This window comes from Lactuca saligna, chromosome 4 (assembly GCF_052625555.1).
Source record: "Lactuca saligna cultivar CGN05327 chromosome 4, ASM5262555v1, whole genome shotgun sequence".
In the NCBI taxonomy this organism is placed as follows: Eukaryota; Viridiplantae; Streptophyta; class Magnoliopsida; order Asterales; family Asteraceae; genus Lactuca; species Lactuca saligna.
The window spans coordinates 30,663,524-30,671,063 of NC_136420.1; the positions used below are offsets into that span (position 1 = coordinate 30,663,524).

The 7,540-nt window shown below is 37.5% G+C and overlaps 1 pseudogene; it reads right to left on the minus strand.

Moving 5' to 3' along the window:
- Window positions 1-5,367: 5,367 nt before the first annotated feature.
- Window positions 5,368-6,651, minus strand: LOC145039429 (protein CANDIDATE G-PROTEIN COUPLED RECEPTOR 7 pseudogene; annotated as a pseudogene).
- Between the last annotated feature and the right edge of the window lie 889 nt (window positions 6,652-7,540).

Genomic DNA, 7,540 nt, shown 5'->3' on the forward strand with positions numbered 1-7,540 from the left:
GTTCCGGGTCTTGATTTCTCTCATACGTTTAGTCTGGTGGTCAAGGCGGCTACCGTTCGTGTTGTTATCACTCTTGTCGTTGTTAATGGTTGGCGGTTGCGCCAACTCGATGTGAACAATGCCTTCCTTCACGGCACCTTGGATGACACGGTGTTCATGCACCAATCCCCGGGCTTTACGGATGCTCGCCATCCCGACTATGTGTGCAAACTTAATAAAGCTATTTATGGTCTAAAACAGGCACCGCGTGCATGGTTTCATCGTCTCAGTTCGTTTTTAGTTCAACATGGTTTAACTTGTAGTCGTATTGATCCGTCTCTATTTGTGTTTCGCCGAGACTCCTGCATTATTTATTTGTTGGTCTATGTTGATGACTTGATTGTCACCGGCTCCGATGATGCTATCATATCCTCGTTTATTTCTCGTCTTCATGCTGAGTTTCGTATTAAAGATCTTGGGCGGCTAAATTACTTTATTGGCCTCGAAGCTGTACATCATTCTAGTGGCCTGTTTCTGTGTCAGGCCAAGTATGCTCATGACATTGTCTCACGTGTTGGTCTTCTTCACGCCAAACCGGTGCCTACTCCTCTTGCTGCCAATACCGTTTTGGTTCGTGACGGTCCTGCCTTTGCCGATCCCACCCTCTTCCACTCGTTGGTTGGCGCTCTGCAATATTTGACCATTACTCGCCCCGGCATTTCCTATGCAGTTAACCAACTTAGCCAGTTTCTTGCTGCTCCGACCGAGGCTCATTTTCAGGTGGTTAAACGCCTTATTCGCTCTGTCAAGGGTACTCTATCGTTTGGCCTCACCTTCACACACCCTCGGTCTGTTGCCATTGTTGGTTATTCTGATGCCGATTGGGCCCGGTGTCTTGAAACTCGCCGCTCTACTTATGGGTACTCGATATTCCTGGGGGGTAATCTTGTATCATGGAGTACTAAGAAACAGCCCACAGTTTCCGCCTCCAGTTGTGAGTCTGAATATCGAGCCATGGCAAACACGGCAGCTGAAATTATTTGGATTAGTCATCTGTTACAAGAGTTATATGCTTTGCCCACCGGTCGTCCTACACTTCTTTGTGATAATCAGAGTGCATTATTTCTCACTCAAAATCCAGTCGCTCACAAACGTGCTAAACACATTGACCTTGACTATCATTTTGTTCGCGAGCTAGTTACATCCGGAAAATTGGTCACCATGTTTGTTCCTACCAAGCTTCAAGTCGCTGACATCTTCACCAAGAGTCTTCCTCGACCGCAGTTTGAGCAGTTTCGTCGCATGTTGCGCCTTGGGTCACCGCCTCTTGCTTGACGGGGGATATTAGCCTAGCTTATATTTATGTAAACTATTAGATTTATTGTATACTTGAGGGGTGTATACTGTATCATTTTTCTAGTATTTATATAAGATAACTCTCATGCCTATTGGTGTGGTATTCCATTCATTACATTTCTTTCCTCTATATATACTCATAACATCCATAATGGTGAGTTCAATGAAACAATTTAATAAGGTGACAAGTCTAATTAGTATTTAATAGGATGAAACCCTATCATTGTGAGATGCCACATTGGTGTTCATTAGATTTAGAGTTATGTGGTCATTGAACTCTTCATTGAATTTTTTTTTGTATTTCTTAAATAAATACTATAAATTAGTTTTTGTAATATCCTGTTGAACTTTGTAAAGTTTAATGCGTTATAAGAAAAAAAAACTTATATAAAATGTAGAAAGTTGATGTGATAATTCATTAAACTCTATGAAGTTTAATACATTTTGAATGCTTTCATAAGCTACATTATTGATTATATCTCCTTATAAACTTTACCGTAATAGATTTTTAATAACATTATCCAACATAAATAGTTGTCAATAAGAAGTTCAAAGAAGAATGCCACATGTTTGAGTCCTTTTAGAACAACATACCAGCCATGTTTGAATTATGTAGGATTCATAACTGGGACAACGTACATTTTAAAGTGTTTGATTCCAAGTGATCAATGACACTGGACCACCTTCTAATATTTTTGGTATATAGTGAGACTCAACCATATGATTGCTTTTAGATTCGTGTTCCATAACATGCACCATTCTTCAAATTGTCATGTGCAAATGAAGATATTAAAACACACTTTGAGCAACAAATGTTGTCTTTTGCATGTTTGTGCATGGAGAGAAAATTTACTCCCATCGAATTGATAACTTCGATTAGTTAGGGTTTAACTATAAATATTTGTTCAATTGGTAATCTTCTTTGTTAAGACAATCAATAGGAGCTTCTTTAAGACAAGCAATAGGAACTTCTTCAAAATAAGTGTCGATAGATATTCTAAATGAACTATCATGACAAGTGACAAGATTTTCATTTGTTTTCTTGTATTAATAGGAAATAACATATATTATACTAACACGACCCTAAATTTTTTACTTTTTGAAAGTTTAGATGGTAGTAATTAGGGCATTTATCATAGTAAATTATTTATAATTTGATAAAGAGCATATTATGAATTAATTGTGTACATATAAGTTGCATGATCCCATTTCTCAAAGTTGATCCTATACCTTTTTTTTTTTGACTTTTTGAAAGTTTGGAAGGTAGTAATTAGAGCATCTATCATAATAAATTATTTATAATTTGATAAAGATTATATTTTGGATTAATTCCATACATATAGAACTACATGCTCTCATTTCTCAAATTTTGACAATAATAAAGAAAATATAAATTACAACAATAATAATAATAATATAAACATACTATATACTTTTTGTTAAAAATATAAGAAATAACATTGATGATGAATATAATAAAATTAAATTAATTTATATTTATAATACTATTAATTTTAAGTCCCTTATGCACAATTTTTGCTTTTCATTGGTCCAATTATTTTGTGCTTTTTGTATTTTCCCACCGCCTCACCTACCACTCCTCTTATGTCATATTGCTTTTCCACCGCCTACTTCTCTGATTCATGTCCTACATCTGGTTTCTTCCACCTTCTTGATCTTCTATCATCGATTCATTTGGATGTCCATATAACTGCCTTCTCCTCTCTCCTCTAAATGCCAACTAACGCCGACTACCCTATTCAACGTCTTCACAAACCCTTAGTCTCCATCTCCGCTCATAATTTATTAAATCATTCACATTGATATCTTATCTTTTCGATGAGAAGGAGTCCCACCCATTGGTTGAAAGGAGTACCATTAAAGTTCCTTTCTTTATCCCTATCATCCGTAAGAATCTGTAAGGTATCGACTGAACCCCAACAAATATGGTATATCTCTGCAACTCAGTTGTTTAGCTTCGCTAATCGGTATGTTGCTTTCAGTAGAATGAAAAAACTCGATCTCAAATTTCAAACAAAATTGAGAATCACAGAAAATGAAGAACGGGGAGTGGTATGCAAGTGCGCATATGTCACCAAAAAAACACCACCGTCACCATCTCCAAAGCAATATTAATTAATCAATATTAGAAAACCCTAATTTACTTACTTGGAGCGAAGAAATCCACGGATGAACGAGACGGAGACGAAACAGGAAGAATGAGTCAGTGCAGTGCAAGAAACTCTAAGGGCTTATTGGCTGATATGCAACTTCTAAGGTTTTTAGAAAGAAAGGGGCAGAGCCATCATACTGCATAATGTTGGATTAATTGGTTTTATTTTAGAAGTTTATTTTGTTTAGTTTAAATAAAGGACATTTTAGGAAAGTAGCTATATTTAAGGTTTTTTATTTTATCTCCTGCATAGTTTTAGAATTCAATTAGGATACATATTTGTCTAAGTATAAATAGGATCAATGGTGTGGTATTTTTTTTATGCATAACCTTTTCTAGTTTATTCTTGTTCAAGTAATATAGTTGTTTCAATTCTTCCATTCTCAGGTATCCTTTTTACTTGGTGTATAAGGGTTTATTTTTTGCTTGTTATTTACACAAGTTTCAACCCAATTAATCTAACACTTGGTATGAGAGAGGTTTAGAGCGGTTTCGTTGAAGGGGGTGTGATTTGAGGTTTATTACAAAGCAACCCCGGATTCTTATCGGGCTTCTGAGAGACTAACCGGAGGTGCGGAGTAAACGAACGGGAAGACGTTAAAGCGGGTGGCTTTGATTTGGTTCGTTTTGCGGGTGATGGAAGACGGTAAAGTGGTCGTGACCTTGTCTTGTTATCCGGTGGAAGAGTGCTCTCAGAACAAGCTTGATTAAAGAAGTCGGGGTTAAGGAGAAAAAGATGTCATTGGTTAAAGAAGGAGGTTTAATGACATATCAAGTTCCGATTTTGACTCCAACAAATTATCCGGTGTGGGCGGTCAAAATCAAGTCGATTATGGATGCACACGGCATATGGGAGACGGTCAAACCAAAGGCAGGTGAAACATCGGATCAAAAAAAGTCAAAACAAGCTCTTGCTTTTTGTTTCAAGCGATACCCGAAGACATGGTGTTGCAAATGGCGAGTTACACCGAACCAAAGAAAGTGTGAGATGGGCTGGAAACACGGTATTTGGGAGTGGATCGGGTGAGAACGACTCGACTTGCAACCTTAAAAAAGGAGCTTGAAAGTTTGTGCATGAAGGAGGGTGACACGGTTGATGATTTTGTGACAAAATTATCCGGTTTAGCATCAAAAGCAAGGAGTCTTGGATATGAGCTTGAAGAAGGTGATTTGGTAAAAAGGTTACTTGATTCAATGCCTAAGTCGTTTTTTCAAATTGTGGCTTCAATAGAGCAATGTTTCGAGTTGGATTTGATGTTATTCGATGAAGCGGTTGGTAGATTGAAGGCATATGAGTAGCGTATAAGAGGAACAGAGAAAGTGGAGGACACATGTTATTGTTGGCTACTGAGGAAAAATCACATGTATGTAAGCATTGTGGCAATGGACGTACAAATCGGGATGACTTTGGACGTGGCCGGGGAAGAGGTCGAGGGTCCAAGAGAAGTCGAGATGATAATGAACGTGTCCAAGATAAAAGTCACGTTAGATGTTACAAATGTTGTGAGTTTGGTAACTATAAAAACGAGTGTCCTAAATTGGAAAATGAAGAAGCGGGTCTAATCGAAGAGGAAACGGCATTGTTTTGAAAGAGTGGCTCATATGTCCAAACCGATTAAGGGGGTGATATACTAGAATGATTTGGAATTAATTTCAAAATTAATAAAATAATAGTAAATAATGAAAAAAGGGGAGGGGTCGATTTAATGACTAATTAAAATTTCTAAAATTCAACCAAATCTTCAACCTTCCAGTCATATACTATATGTCAAGAACAGAACAAACCTAAATCTAAAAAGCAAAAAGTGTAAATTAAACACATCGAATTGTTCCAGGAAAACTAAAGCTGGCTACTTATCCTAGACGAGAAGTTTCTTACAGTTTTCTCCCTCATCCTCCACAACAGATGGCCTGTACATGTAAAACATCACCATAGAGAACACAAAACTGTTGCTTTCCTTTGCCACAATAGTCATTTCAAGAGACTCTGATGCCATAAACATAAGGTATACTAAAACCAAGACAGGGAACACATCCGGCCTAACGGAAGTCTCCTTGAGCGAGCTAAAAGGCCTCAGAAAGGTTGATGCATCCTTCGCCAATTTGAACTCGCAACACACCAAAGCAGTGTAGAAACAAATAACGATGCAACACGTGATATCTATAACTGAAATAACGTCGTCCAAATCCACCCGATGTTCATAATAAAGGCCCGATTCCTCTGCCACTATATAACTTACATTAGCCACAACCCGAAGTAGGATCACAAGCGTCAAAAACCATATATCCCGTAGTGGCAACACCCACTTCCAGAAACACCATCCGACACCGATCAACACGATTATGGTGAACAAAAGCACATTCCTCATAAACTGAAATATGTAAAACACAACATGCCACCCATGGTGAGTGCCTGTAACCTTTATATCATGTTGATCCGCCACCGCAAAGATAAAGTGAAGGACGGTTATAAAAAGCAACACATACATTAGCAAATGGATCATCTGAAAACGTTGTTGTTGGTTCTTGAAGCATATTTTGGTCCAAAACCCTAGAAAACATAGATATATGAGGAAGAATCTGAAGTAATGAAATGGATGCGGTTCCCGGGCTGATAAGTAATCTTTGGTAGTGGTAGTGCCGTCTTCTAGAAGGTTGTAGAGTTCTGTGCGGACGTTCATGGTCACGAGAGATTGGTTGTTGCAATTGGCGAAGAAGAGTAAGTAGTTATCGGGATATGTGACATGGTACGACATGTTAAAGGATGAGCGAGGAGGAGGTGAGAGATCTCGGAATGTAAAGAGGACTGTGATGTTCTTGATATCTAAGGCGCATAAATCAGGGTTTGGTCTGAATTTGAGTTGGAGGTGGTAGCGATCTGACAGTTCTTGAGAGAGGAGGAAGAAACCAACACGTGAAGGATCTGCTGGTTGTGATGCGTTGGAGGTGACCGAATTGGAGGAGATTCCGGCGGAGGAGACTGCAACAGAAACGTAGCCAGTATGTGAGTACTCAAACTTTGAGAAGAGGATCAAATCTCGATTATCGGATAGGATCTTGACGGAATTGATATCGGCGATGGATGGTAAAGCGAAGATGAAGATGAAGAAGAAGAGGAGGAGAACGGCAGTGAGAATACGCATGTTGGATTCAAATTAAGGTGGTGAACGGTGAGTTACGTTTAACCTGCTTTTTTACTCTCGAATATTTATAGATAAAAAAAAAGTCAAGTTATCTCCATGCAGATACGTTTCACTTTTTCTTAATAAATGCAATAATACTTATCAAGACTGAATGTAGATTGTGATTTAGTTATTTCAGTTTAAAAATCCGGAAGTATCTAAATAGAATACAAGAAATAATACATATCAAGATAGAATACCCTAAACTTGAGATTTGATTGGGTTATTTCAATTTAAAAATCTGGAATTATCCAACTATAATGTCGTGAATTAATGATGTGATGATGAGTTATGTCAATATCAAAAATCTGAAATCCCCGCAGGAATACCGTACGTATCAAGAAAATTAACTAAAATTACATTTGAAACCTTCGATTATCGCTCGTTATCAATTTTGCTCTAATCATTTCTTTTTTTAATCCAGTTCTGATTGAGTTATTGAATTTCGCTGATATGGGTTATATTATATTTGAGGACAGAAAAGAAAGAAAGAAGATTCTTGCTTTGCTTTACTGATTTTCATTGATCATAAATTTCTTTGACCATTTGTTTTAAACCTTCGATCTTTTTTTTTGGGATGACAGTATGTCTTAACGGAAGCCTCTTCCTATTATTTAAAGGAAGACCCCGAGATCCGATCATCCAATAGGACAGAGACGACGGCATAGGGATTCCAAAAAGAAATTCCCTACATACATGAGGAGATAAAACACTTTTATCAACTTTACAAAGGCTTATAGGCGTCTAACTTCCAACATTGTATAAAACCCATGTATCTTCCCAATTGGGCTGGAAGTCATTGACTAAGCCTTTGGTCTTTTAGAAATCCTATATAGCAAGTTTCATTAAA